Source organism: Chiloscyllium plagiosum, unplaced genomic scaffold (assembly GCF_037043375.1).
Source record: "Chiloscyllium plagiosum isolate Xiang-an unplaced genomic scaffold, Cpla_swu_hap1 HiC_scaffold_40, whole genome shotgun sequence".
NCBI lineage: Eukaryota > Metazoa > Chordata > Chondrichthyes > Orectolobiformes > Hemiscylliidae > Chiloscyllium > Chiloscyllium plagiosum.
This window is the reverse complement of record NW_028270178.1, coordinates 22,038,548-22,055,677: the sequence shown is the minus strand read 5'-3', so window position 1 is coordinate 22,055,677 and position 17,130 is coordinate 22,038,548. Positions and strand designations below refer to the sequence as shown.

The 17,130-nt window shown below is 48.6% G+C and overlaps 1 protein-coding gene across 1 annotated transcript in view; it reads left to right on the top strand.

Moving 5' to 3' along the window:
• LOC148138403 (TBC1 domain family member 10A-like) overlaps positions 1-17,130 on the top strand; it is a 46,836-nt gene that overhangs the window by 29,029 nt on the left and 677 nt on the right. The window lies entirely within an intron of this gene.

Here is a 17,130-nt window from a genome sequence, read left to right as displayed (position 1 = left end):
CACACAAACACACACTCACAGACACTCTCACACTCACACTCTCACACACTCACACTCACACACTCACATTCACACTCTCACACTCACACACACTCACACACACTCTCACACACACTCACTCTCACACACACATTCACACTCACACACTCACATACACTCACACACTCACATTCACACTCACGCTCACATACACTCACACACTCACATTCACACTCACACACTCACACACACACTCATACACTCACATTCACACTCTCACACTCACACAAACACACACACACTCACATTCACACTCTCACACACTCACACTCACATTCACACTCACACACTCACATTCACACCCACACACACACACTCACATTCACACTCACACTCACACACTCACATTCACACTCACACACTCACACTCACATTCACACTTTAACACACTCACTCACACTCACATTCACACTCACACTCTCACACACACACTCACACACACAGTCACACACACTCACATTCACACTCTCACACACACACACTCACACACACACACTCACACACTCACATTCACACTCTCACACTCACACACACACTCACACTCTCACACACACAAACTCACACACACACATTCACACTCACACACTCACACTCACACACACACTCACATTCACACTCACACACATTCACACACTCACACTCTCACACTCACACACACACACTCACATACACTCACACACTCACATTCACACTCACACTCTCACACACTCACACACACACTCACACACACATTCACACTCTCACACTCACACAAACACACACACACACACTCACAGACACTCTCACACTCACATTCACACTCACACTCACACACTCACATTCACACTCTCACACTCACACACACTCACACACACTCTCACACACACTCACTCTCACACACACATTCACACTCACACACTCACACTCACACACACACTCACACACTCACATGCACACTCTCACACTCACACAAACACACACACACACTCACATTCACACTCACACTCTCACACACTCACACACTCACATTCACACTCTCACACTCACACAAACACACACACACACACTCACAGACACTCACACACTCACATTCACACTCACACTCTCACACACTCACACACTCACATTCACACTCTCACACTCACACACACTCACACACACACACTCACTCTCACACACACACACTCACACACTCACATTCACACTCTCACACACTCACACTCACACACTCACATTCACACTCACACACTCACATTCACACCCACACACACACACTCACATTCACACTCACACTCACACACTCACATTCACACTCACACACTCACACTCACATTCACACTCACATTCACACTTTAACACACTCACTCACACTCACATTCACACTCACCCTCTCACACACACACTCACACACACAGTCACACACACTCACATTCACACTCTCACACACACACACTCACACACACACACTCACACACTCACATTCACACTCTCACACTCACACACACACACTCACACTCTCACACACACAAACTCACACACACACATTCACACTCACACACTCACACTCACACACACACTCACATTCACACTCTCACACACTCACACTCACACACTCACATTCACACTCACACACTCACATTCACACCCACACACACACACACTCACATTCACACTCACACTCACACACTCACATTCACACTCACACACTCACACTCACATTCACACTCACATTCACACTTTAACACACTCACTCACACTCACATTCACACTCACACTCTCACACACACACTCACACACACAGTCACACACACTCACATTCACACTCTCACACACACACACTCACACACACACACTCACACACTCACATTCACACTCTCACACTCACACACACACACTCACACTCTCACACACACAAACTCACACACACACATTCACACTCACACACTCACACTCACACACACACTCACATTCACACTCACACACTCACACACATTCACACACTCACACTCTCACACTCACACACACACACTCACATACACTCACACACTCACATTCACACTCACACTCTCACACACTCACACACACACTCACACACACATTCACACTCTCACATTCACACAAACACACACACACACACTCACAGACACTCTCACACTCACATTCACACTCACACTCTCACACACGCACACTCACACACTCACATTCACACTCTCACACTCACACACACTCACACACACTCTCACACACACTCTCACACACACATTCACACTCACACACTCACACTCACACACACACTCACACACTCACATTCACACACTCACACAAACACACACACACACTCACATTCACACTCACACTCTCACACACTCACACACTCACATTCACACTCTCACACTCACACAAACACACACACACACACTCACAGACACTCACACACTCACATTCACACTCACACTCTCACACACTCACACACTCACATTCACACTCTCACACTCACACACACTCACACACACACACTCACTCTCACACACACACACTCACACACTCACATTCACACTCTCACACACACACTCACACACACACTCACATTCACACACTCACACACTCACACACACACTCACACACACACATTCACACACACACTCACACACTCACACTCACACACACACACTCACACACTCACACCCACACACACACTCACATACACACTCTCACACTCACACTCTCACACACACACTCACATTCACACTCACACACTCACATTCACACTCTCACACACTCACACACACACACTCACATTCACACTCACACACTCACATTCACACTCTCACACTCACATTCACACTCACACACACTCACACTCACACACACACTCACATTCACACACACACACACTCACATTCACACTCACACTCACACACTCACATTCACACTCACACACTCACACTCACATTCACACTCACATTCACACTTTAACACACTCACTCACACTCACATTCACACTCACAATCTCACACACACACTCACACACACAGTCACACACACACACACTCACACACACACTCACATTCACACTCTCACACACACACACTCACACACACACACTCACACACTCACATTCACACTCACACTCTCACACTCACACACACACACTCACACTCTCACACACACAAACTCACACACACACATTCACACTCACACACTCACACTCACACACACACTCACACACTCACATTCACATTCTCACACCCACACACACACACTCACATTCACACTCACACACTCACACACATTCACACACTCACACACACACACTCACATACACTCACACACTCACATTCACACTCACACTCTCACACACTCACACACACACTCACACACTCACATTCACACTCTCACACTCACACAAACACACACTCACAGACACTCTCACACTCACACTCTCACACACTCACACTCACACACTCACATTCACACTCTCACACTCACACACACTCACACACACTCTCACACACACTCACTCTCACACACACATTCACACTCACACACTCACATACACTCACACACTCACATTCACACTCACGCTCACATACACTCACACACTCACATTCACACTCACACACTCACACACACACTCATACACTCACATTCACACTCTCACACTCACACAAACACACACACACTCACATTCACACTCTCACACACTCACACTCACATTCACACTCACACACTCACATTCACACCCACACACACACACTCACATTCACACTCACACTCACACACTCACATTCACACTCACACACTCACACTCACATTCACACTTTAACACACTCACTCACACTCACATTCACACTCACACTCTCACACACACACTCACACACACAGTCACACACACTCACATTCACACTCTCACACACACACACTCACACACACACACTCACACACTCACATTCACACTCTCACACTCACACACACACTCACACTCTCACACACACAAACTCACACACACACATTCACACTCACACACTCACACTCACACACACACTCACATTCACACTCACACACATTCACACACTCACACTCTCACACTCACACACACACACTCACATACACTCACACACTCACATTCACACTCACACTCTCACACACTCACACACACACTCACACACACATTCACACTCTCACACTCACACAAACACACACACACACACTCACAGACACTCTCACACTCACATTCACACTCACACTCACACACTCACATTCACACTCTCACACTCACACACACTCACACACACTCTCACACACACTCACTCTCACACACACATTCACACTCACACACTCACACTCACACACACACTCACACACTCACATGCACACTCTCACACTCACACAAACACACACACACACTCACATTCACACTCACACTCTCACACACTCACACACTCACATTCACACTCTCACACTCACACAAACACACACACACACACTCACAGACACTCACACACTCACATTCACACTCACACTCTCACACACTCACACACTCACATTCACACTCTCACACTCACACACACTCACACACACACACTCACTCTCACACACACACACTCACACACTCACATTCACACTCTCACACACTCACACTCACACACTCACATTCACACTCACACACTCACATTCACACCCACACACACACACTCACATTCACACTCACACTCACACACTCACATTCACACTCACACACTCACACTCACATTCACACTCACATTCACACTTTAACACACTCACTCACACTCACATTCACACTCACCCTCTCACACACACACTCACACACACAGTCACACACACTCACATTCACACTCTCACACACACACACTCACACACACACACTCACACACTCACATTCACACTCTCACACTCACACACACACACTCACACTCTCACACACACAAACTCACACACACACATTCACACTCACACACTCACACTCACACACACACTCACATTCACACTCACACACTCACACACATTCACACACTCACACTCTCACACTCACACACACACACTCACATACACTCACACACTCACATTCACACTCACACTCTCACACACTCATACACACACTCACACACACATTCACACTCTCACACTCACACAAACACACACACACACACTCACAGACACTCTCACACTCACATTCACACTCACACTCTCACACACTCACACTCACACACTCACATTCACACTCTCACACTCACACACACTCACACACACTCTCACACACACATTCACACTCACACACTCACACTCACACACACACTCACACACTCACATTCACACTCTCACACTCACACAAACACACACACACACTCACATTCACACTCACACTCTCACACACTCACACACTCACATTCACACTCTCACACTCACACAAACACACACACACACTCACAGACACTCACACACTCACATTCACACTCACACTCTCACACACTCACACACTCACATTCACACTCTCACACTCACACACACTCACACACACACACTCACTCTCACACACACACACTCACACACTCACATTCACACTCTCACACACACACTCACACACACACTCACATTCACACACTCACACACACACTCTCACACTCACACACACACTCACACACACACATTCACACACACACTCACACACTCACACTCACACACACACACTCACACACTCACACCCACACACACACTCACATACACACTCTCACACTCACACTCTCACACACACACTCACATTCACACTCACACACTCACATTCACACTCTCACACACTCACACACACACACTCACATTCACACTCACACACTCACATTCACACTCTCACACTCACATTCACACTCACACACACTCACACTCACACACACACTCACATTCACACACACACACTCACATTCACACTCACACTCACACACTCACATTCACACTCACACACTCACACTCACATTCACACTCACATTCACACTTTAACACACTCACTCACACTCACATTCACACTCACAATCTCACACACACACTCACACACACAGTCACACACACACACTCACACACACACTCACATTCACACTCTCACACACACACACTCACACACTCACATTCACACTCACACTCTCACACTCACACACACACACTCACACTCTCACACACACAAACTCACACACACACATTCACACTCACACACTCACACTCACACACACACTCACATTCACACTCACACACTCACACACATTCACACACTCACACTCTCACACTCACACACACACACTCACACTCTCACACACACAAACTCACACACACACATTCACACTCACACACTCACACTCACACACACACTCACACACTCACATTCACACTCTCACACTCACACAAACACACACACACACTCACATTCACACTCACACTCTCACACACTCACACACTCACATTCACACTCTCACACTCACACAAACACACACACACACTCACAGACACTCACACACTCACATTCACACTCACACTCTCACACACTCACACACTCACATTCACACTCTCACACTCACACACACTCACACACACACACTCACTCTCACACACACACACTCACACACTCACATTCACACTCTCACACACACACTCACACACACACTCACATTCACACACTCACACACACACTCTCACACTCACACACACACTCACACACACACATTCACACACACACTCACACACTCACACTCACACACACACACTCACACACTCACACCCACACACACACTCACATACACACTCTCACACTCACACTCTCACACACACACTCACATTCACACTCACACACTCACATTCACACTCTCACACACTCACACACACACACTCACATTCACACTCACACACTCACATTCACACTCTCACACTCACATTCACACTCACACACACTCACACTCACACACACACTCACATTCACACACACACACTCACATTCACACTCACACTCACACACTCACATTCACACTCACACACTCACACTCACATTCACACTCACATTCACACTTTAACACACTCACTCACACTCACATTCACACTCACAATCTCACACACACACTCACACACACAGTCACACACACACACTCACACACACACTCACATTCACACTCTCACACACACACACTCACACACTCACATTCACACTCACACTCTCACACTCACACACACACACTCACACTCTCACACACACAAACTCACACACACACATTCACACTCACACACTCACACTCACACACACACTCACACACTCACATTCACATTCTCACACCCACACACACACTCACATTCACACTCACACACTCACACACATTCACACACTCACACACACACACTCACATACACTCACACACTCACATTCACACTCACACTCTCACACACTCACACACACACTCACACACTCACATTCACACTCTCACACTCACACAAACACACACTCACAGACACTCTCACACTCACACTCTCACACACTCACACTCACACACTCACATTCACACTCTCACACTCACACACACTCACACACACTCTCACACACACTCACTCTCACACACACATTCACACTCACACACTCACACTCACACACACACTCACACACTCACATTCACACTCTCACACTCACACAAACACACACACACACTCACATTCACACTCACACTCTCACACACTCACACACTCACATTCACACTCTCACACTCACACAAACACACACACACACACTCAGACACTCACACACTCACATTCACACTCACACTCTCACACACTCACACACACACTCACATTCACACTCTCACACTCACACACACTCACACACACACACTCACTCTCACACACACACACTCACATTCACACTCTCACACACACACTCACACACACACTCACATTCACACACTCACACACACACACTCACACTCACACACACACTCACACACACACATTCACACACACACTCACACACTCACACTCACACACACACACTCACACTCACACACTCACACCCACACACACACTCACATACACACTCTCACACTCACACTCTCACACACACACTCACATTCACACTCACATTCACACTCTCACACACTCACACACACACACTCACATTCACACTCACACACTCACATTCACACTCTCACACTCACATTCACACTCACACACACTCACACTCACACACACACTCACATTCACACACACACACTCACATTCACACTCACACACTCACACTCACATTCTCACACACACACACTCACATTCACACTCACACATTCACACGCTCACACACACTCACACACTCACATTCACATACACTCACACACTCACATTCACACTCACACACACACACTCACATTCACACTCTCACACACATTCGCACACTCACACTCTCACACTCACACACGCACACTCACATTCACACTCACACACTCACACTCACATTCTCACACTCACACACACACTCACATTCACACTCACACACATTCACACGCTCACACACACACTCACATTCACACTCACACACACACACACATTCACACGCTCACACACACACACTCACACTCACAATCACATTCACACTCACATTCACACACTCACATTCACACTCACACACTCACACTCTCTCACACATATACACACACACTCACACACACACACACATTCACACTCACACACTCACACTCACATTCTCACACTCACACACACACACTCACATTCACACTCACACACTCACACACATTCACACACTCACACACACACACTCACACACTCACATTCACACTCACACACACACTCACATACTCACATTCACACTCTCACACAAACACACACACACTCACATTCACACTCACACAATCACACACATTCACACACTCACACTGACACTCTCACATTCACACTCACACACTCACATTCTCACACTCACACACACTCACACACACACTCACACACACACACACACACACACACTCACATTCACACTCTCACACACACACACACACTCACACACACACACTCACACAAACACATTCACACACACACTCACACTCACACACACACACTCACACACTCACACCCACACACACACTCACATACACACTCTCACACTCACACTCTCACACACACACTCACATTCACACTCACACACTCACATTCACACTCTCACACACTCACACTCTCACATTCACACTCACACACTCACATTCACACCCACACACACACACTCACATTCACACTCACACACTCACATTCACACTCACACACTCACATTAACACTCACATTCACACTTTAACACACTCACTCACACTCACATTCACATTCACACTCACACTCTCACACACACACTCACACACACACACACACACTCACAGTCACACACACACACTCACACACTCACATTCACACTCTCACACACACACACTCACACACACACACTCACTCACTCACATTCACACTCACACTCTCACACTCACACACACTCACACTCTCACACACACAAACTCACACACACACATTCACACTCACACACACTCACAAACACACTCATACACTCACATTCACACTCTCACACTCACACAAACACACACACACTCACATTCACACTCTCACACACTCACACTCACACACTCACATTCACACTCACACTCACATTCACACCCACACACACACACACACTCACATTCACACTCACACTCACACACTCACATTCACACACTCACACTCACATTCACACTCACATTCACACTTTAACACACTCACTCACACTCACATTCACATTCACACTCACACTCTCACACACACACTCACACACACAGTCACACACACACACTCACATTCACACTCTCACACACACACACACTCACACACACACACTCACACACTCACATTCACACTCACACTCACACTCTCACACTCACACACACACACTCACACTCTCACACACACAAACTCACACACACACATTCACACTCACACACTCACACTCACACACACACTCACACACACACTCACACACTCACATTCACACTCTCACACTCACACAAACACACACACACACTCACATTCACACTCACACACTCACACACATTCACACACTCACACTCTCACACTCACACACACACACTCACATACACTCACACACTCACATTCACACTCACACTCTCACACACTCACACACACACTCACACACTCACATTCACACTCACACAAACACACACACACACTCACAGACACTCACACACTCACATTCACACTCACACTCTCACACACTCACACACTCACATTCACACTCTCACACTCACACACACACACTCACTCTCACACACACACACTCACACACTCACATTCACATTCACACTCTCACACACATACTCACATTCACACACTCACACACACACACTCACACTCATACACACACTCACACACACACATTCACACACACACTCACACACTCACACTCACACACACACACTCACACACTCACATTCACACTCACACACTCACACCCACACACACACTCACATACACACTCTCACACTCACACTCTCACACACACACTCACATTCACACTCACACACTCACATTCACACTCTCACACACTCACACTCACACACTCACATTCACACTCACACACTCACATTCACACTCTCACATTCACACTCTCACACACTCACACTCACACACTCACATTCACACACTCACATTCACACTCACACTCACACACTCACATACACACCCACACACACACATTCACATTCACATTTACACTCACACTCACACACTCACATTCACATTCACACTCACACACTCACTCACACACTCACATTCACATTCACATTCATACTCACACTCTTACACACACTCACACACTCACAGTCCCACTCACACACTCACACACACACTCACATTCACACTCTCACACACACACACACTCACACACAGACTCACACACTCACATTCACACTCACAGTCTCACACTCACACACACACACTCACACTCTCACACACACAAACTCACACACACACATTCACACTCACACACTCACACTCACACACACACTCACACACACACACACACACACTCACATTCACACTCACTCACTCACACCCACACACACACTCACATACACACTCTCACACTCACACTCACACACACACACTCACACACTCACATTCATATACACACTCACACACTCACATTCACACTCTCACACACACACTCACATTCACATTCACACTCACACTCTCACATTCACACTCACACACTCACATTCACACTCACATTCACACTTTAACACACTCATTCACACACTCACATTCACACTCACACTTACACACTCACATTCACACACTCACACTCACACTCACACACACATACACACACTCACACACTCATATTCACTCACACACTCACACACACACACTCTCACACTCACATTCACACTCTCACACACTCACACTCACACACTCACATTCACACTCACACTCACACACTCACATTCACACTCTCACACACTCACACTCACACACTCACATTCACACTCACACTCACACACTCACATTCACACTCACACACTCACATTCACACTCTCACACTCACATTCACACTCTCACACACTCACACTCACACACTCACATTCACACTCACACTCACACACTCACATACACACCCACACACACACACTCACATTCACATTTACACTCACACTCACACACTCACATTCACATTCACACTCACACACTCACACACTCACTCACACACTCACATTCACATTCACACTCACACTCTTACACACACTCACACACTCACAGTCCCACTCACACACTCACACACACACTCACATTCACACTCTCACACACACACACACACTCACACACACACTCACACACTCACACACACAAACTCACACACACATTCACACTCACACACTCACACTCACACACACACTCACACACACACTCACATTCACACTCACTCACTCACACCCACACACACACTCACATACACACTCTCACACTCACACTCTCACACACACACTCACACACTCACATTCATATACACACTCACACGCTCACATTCACACTCTCACACACTCACACTCACATTCACACTCACACTCACACACTCACATTCACATTCACATTCACACACACACTCACATTCACACTCACACTCACATTCACACACATACTCACACACACTCACACATACACAAACACACACACTCACACACACTCACACTCACACACACTCACACACACTCACACACACTCACACATTCACACACACACTCACATTCACACACACACTCACACACACACTCACACACACACTCACACACACACACTCACACATTCACACACACACTCACACATTCACACACACTCTCACATTCACACACACTCACACTCACACACTCACACTAACACACTCAAACACACACTCACACACTAACACACTCAAACACACTCACACTCACATATACAACACACACAAACGTACACACACACTCACTCACACACACACACTCACACTCTCACAAACTCACATAGTCACATATACACACACACACTCACACGTACACAAACACTCACACACACATACACACACACTCACACACTCATACATACACACACTCACACACACACAATCACACATACACACGCACACACTCACACATACACACACACTCACACATTCATACACACACACTCACACACACACACTCACACACACTTACACATACCCACACACAAACACACTCACATACACACACATACACACTCACACATACACACACTCACACACTCACACAATCACACATTCATGCTCACACACTCACACACACTTACACACACACTCACACACACACTCACACATACCCACACACAAACACACTCACATACACACACATACACACTCACACATACACACACTCACTCACTCACACACTCACACAATCACACATTCATGCTCACACACTCACACATACACACACACACTCACACATACCCACACACAAACACTCGCGCGCACACACTCACACTCACACACTCATACATACACACACTCACTCTCACACACACACAATTACACACACACTCACACATACTCACACAAAAACACTCGCACACACTCACACTCACACTACACACTCACACATACACACACTCACATAACTCACTATCACACATACACGCACACACACTCACACATATACACACACACACACACTCACACATACCCACACACAAACACTCGCGCGCACACACTCACACTCACACACTCATACATACACACACTCACTCTCACACACACACAATTACACACACACTCACACAAAAACACTCGCACACACTCACACTCACACTACACACTCACACATACACACACTCACATAACTCACAATCACACATACACGCACACACACTCACACATATACACACACACACACACACACACTCACACATACCCACACACAAACACTCGCACACACACTCACACTCACAAACTCACACATACACACACTCTCTCTCACACTCGTCACCACGCCCAACTCCGCCCCCACGCCGATCTCCGTCCCCGCCCCCACTCCCAGCTCCAGCCCCACACCAGGTCCTAGCTCCCCGCCCTGCCGTGTGTTCACTATCCCTCCAGACCGACCCCTATCTGAGGATGAAAGATCAGTCCTCAGCAGAGGCCTCACCTTCATTCCCCTACGCTCCCGGATTGATGAATTCAACACGCGGCGTGACATCGAACGATTCTTCCGCCGCCTTCGCCTCCGCGCCTACTTCTTTAACCAAGATTCCCGCCCACCCTCTGACGACCCCTTCTCCCACCTCCAACACACCCCATCCACCTGGACACCCCGTGCTGGCCTCCTACCTGCCCTCGACCTCTTCATAGCAAACTGCCGCCGCGATATTAACCGCTACCTGAACTCCCACACCCCTCCCACCCACTCCAACCTCTCACCCTCGGAACGCGCAGCCCTCCACTCCCTCCGTTCCAACCCCAACCTCACCATCAAACCAGCTGACAAGGGAGGCGCAGTGGTAGTTTGGCGCACCGACCTTTACACCGCTGAGGCCAAACGCCAGCTCGCAGATACCTCCTCCTACTGCCCCCTTGACCATGACCCCACCCCCCACCACCAAACCATCATCTCCCAGACCGTCCATAACCTCATCACCTCGGGGGATCTCCCATCCACCGCCTCCACCCTCATAGTCCCACAACCCCGCACCGCCCGTTTCTACCTCCTGCCCAAAATCCACAAACCTGACTGCCCCGGACGACCCATCGTCTCAGCCTGCTCCTGCCCCACCGAACTCATCTCCGCATACCTTGACACCGTCCTGTCCCCATTAGTCCAAGAACTCCCCACCTACGTTCGGGACACCACCCATGCCCTCCACCTGCTCCATGATTTTCGCTTCCCCGGTCCCCAACGCCTCATCTTCACCATGGACATCCAGTCCCTGTACACCTCCATCCCCCATCACGAAGGACTCAAAGCACTCCGCTTCTTCCTTTCCCGCCGTACCACCCAGTACCCTTCCACCGACACCCTCCTTCGACTGACTGAACTGGTCCTCACCCTGAACAACTTCTCTTTCCAATCCTCCCACTTCCTCCAAACGAAAGGAGTAGCCATGGGCACCCGCATGGGCCCCAGCTATGCCAGCCTCTTCGTTGGATATGTGGAACAGTCCATCTTCCGCAACTACACTGGCCCCACCCCCCACCTTTTCCTCCGCAACATCGATGACTGTATCGGCGCCGCCTCGTGCTCCCACGAGGAGGTTGAACAGTTCATCCACTTCACCAACACCTTCCACCCCGACCTCAAATTCACCTGGACAGTCTCAGACTCCTCCCTCCCCTTCCTAGACCTTTCTGTTTCTATCTCAGGCGACCGAATCAACACGGACATCTACTACAAACCGACCGACTCCCACAGCTACCTGGACTACTCCTCCTCCCATCCTGACCCCTGTAAAAACGCCATCCCATTCTCCCAATTCCTTCGACTCCGCCGCATCTGCTCCCAGGAGGACCAGTTCAAAATACGCACAACACAGACGGCCTCCTTCTTCAAGGACAGCAATTTCCCCCCCGACGTGGTCGACGATGCCCTCCACGGCATCTCCTCCACTTCCCGCTCCTCCGCCCTTGAGCCCCGCCCCTCCAACCGCCACCAGGACAGAACCCCACTGGTCCTCACCTACCACCCCACCAATCTCCATGTACAGCGCATCATCCGCCGTCATTTCCCACCCCCACACCCCCCCCCCCCCCCCTCATCTTCCTCCAATGCCACAAATTCACCTGCACCTCCACACACATCATTTTCTGCATCCGCTGCACCTGATGTGGCCTCCTCTATATTGGGGAGACAGGCCGCCTACTTGCGGAGCGTTTCAGAGAACACCTCTGGGACACCCGGACCAACCAACCCAACCACCCTGTGGCTCAACACTTTAACTCCCCCCTCCCACTCCACCAAGGATATGCAGGTCCTTGGACTCCTCCATTGTCAGACCACAACAATACGATGGTTGGAGGAAGAGCGCCTCATCTTCTGCCTAGGAACCCTCCAACCACAAGGGATGAACTCTGATTTCTCCAGTTTCCTCCTTTCCCCTCCCCCCACCTTGTCTCAGTCAAATCCCTCGAACTCAGCACCACCTTCCGAACCTGCAATCTTCTTCCTGACCTCTCCGCCCCACCCCACCCCGGCCTATCACCCTCACCTTGACCTCCCTCCACCTATCACATTTCCAACGCCCCTCCCCCAAGTCCCTCCTCCCTACCTTTTATCTTAGCCTGCTGGACACACTTTCCTCATTCCTGAAGAAGGGCTTATGCCCGAAACGTCGATTCTCCTGTTCCCTGGATGCTGCCTGACCTGCTGCGCTTTTCCAGCAACACATTTTCAGCTCTGATCTCCAGCATCTGCAGACCTCACTTTCTCCTCTCTCACACACTCTCCCTCTCCCTCTCACACAAACCTCCTTGTCCACCTTGGAGTGCAGGTTCATAGCTCCTTGAAAGTGGAGTCGCAGGTGGTTAGGATAGTGAAGAAGGCGTTTGGTATGCTTTCCTTTATTGGTCAGAGTATTGAGTACAGGAGTTGGGAGGTCATGTTGCGGCTGGACAGGACATTGGTTAGGCCACTGTTGGAATATTGTGTGCAATTCTGGTCTCCTTCCTATCGGAAAGATGTTGTGAAACTTGAAAGGGTTCAGAAAAGATTTACAAGGATGTTGCCAGGGTTGGAGGGTCTGAGCTACAGGGAGAGGCTGAACAGGCTGGGGCTGTTTTCCCTGGAGCGTCGGGGGCTGAGGGGTGACCTTATAGAGGTTTATAAAATTATGAGGGGCATGGATAGGGTAAATAGGCAAAGTCTTTTCCCCCTGGGGTGGGGGAGTCCAGAACTAGAGGGGCATAGGTTTCAGGTGAGAGGGAAAAGGGACCCAAGGGGCAGCTTTTTCACCCAGAGGGTGGTGCGTGTATGGAATGAGCTGCCAGAGGAAGTGGTGGGGGCTGGTACAATGACAGCATTTAAGAGGCATTTGGATGGGTATATGAATAGGAAGGGTTTGGAGGGATATGGGCCGGGTGCTGGCAGGTGGGACTAGATTGGGTTGGGATATCTGGGACAGCATGGAGGGGATGGGCCGAAGGGCCTGTTTCCGTGCTGTACATCTCTATGACTCTGTGATAACCCTCAATGCAGCATATCACCAAATGTCTTCTTTAAGTCTAAGTTCAGCACATCGTCGGCTCCCCTTTATCTCCAACGCTGGCTGTGTCTTTGAATCAATGAGCTGAGTGTGAGGACCCTGTGACACACCTCTGCCTGGTGACATTTCACGGTCCCAGTTTCCTCGTTGTCACGTGTTTAACGTGAACACTCGCCTTCCTTCTCTCTTGGGCTGGCTCGACCAACGTTTATTACCCGTCCCTAGTTGCCCTGGAGTGCAGTTAAGACTCAACCACGTTGCTGTGGGTGTGGAGTCATGTGTAGGCCTCGACCGGCCAAATTTCCTTCCCCAGA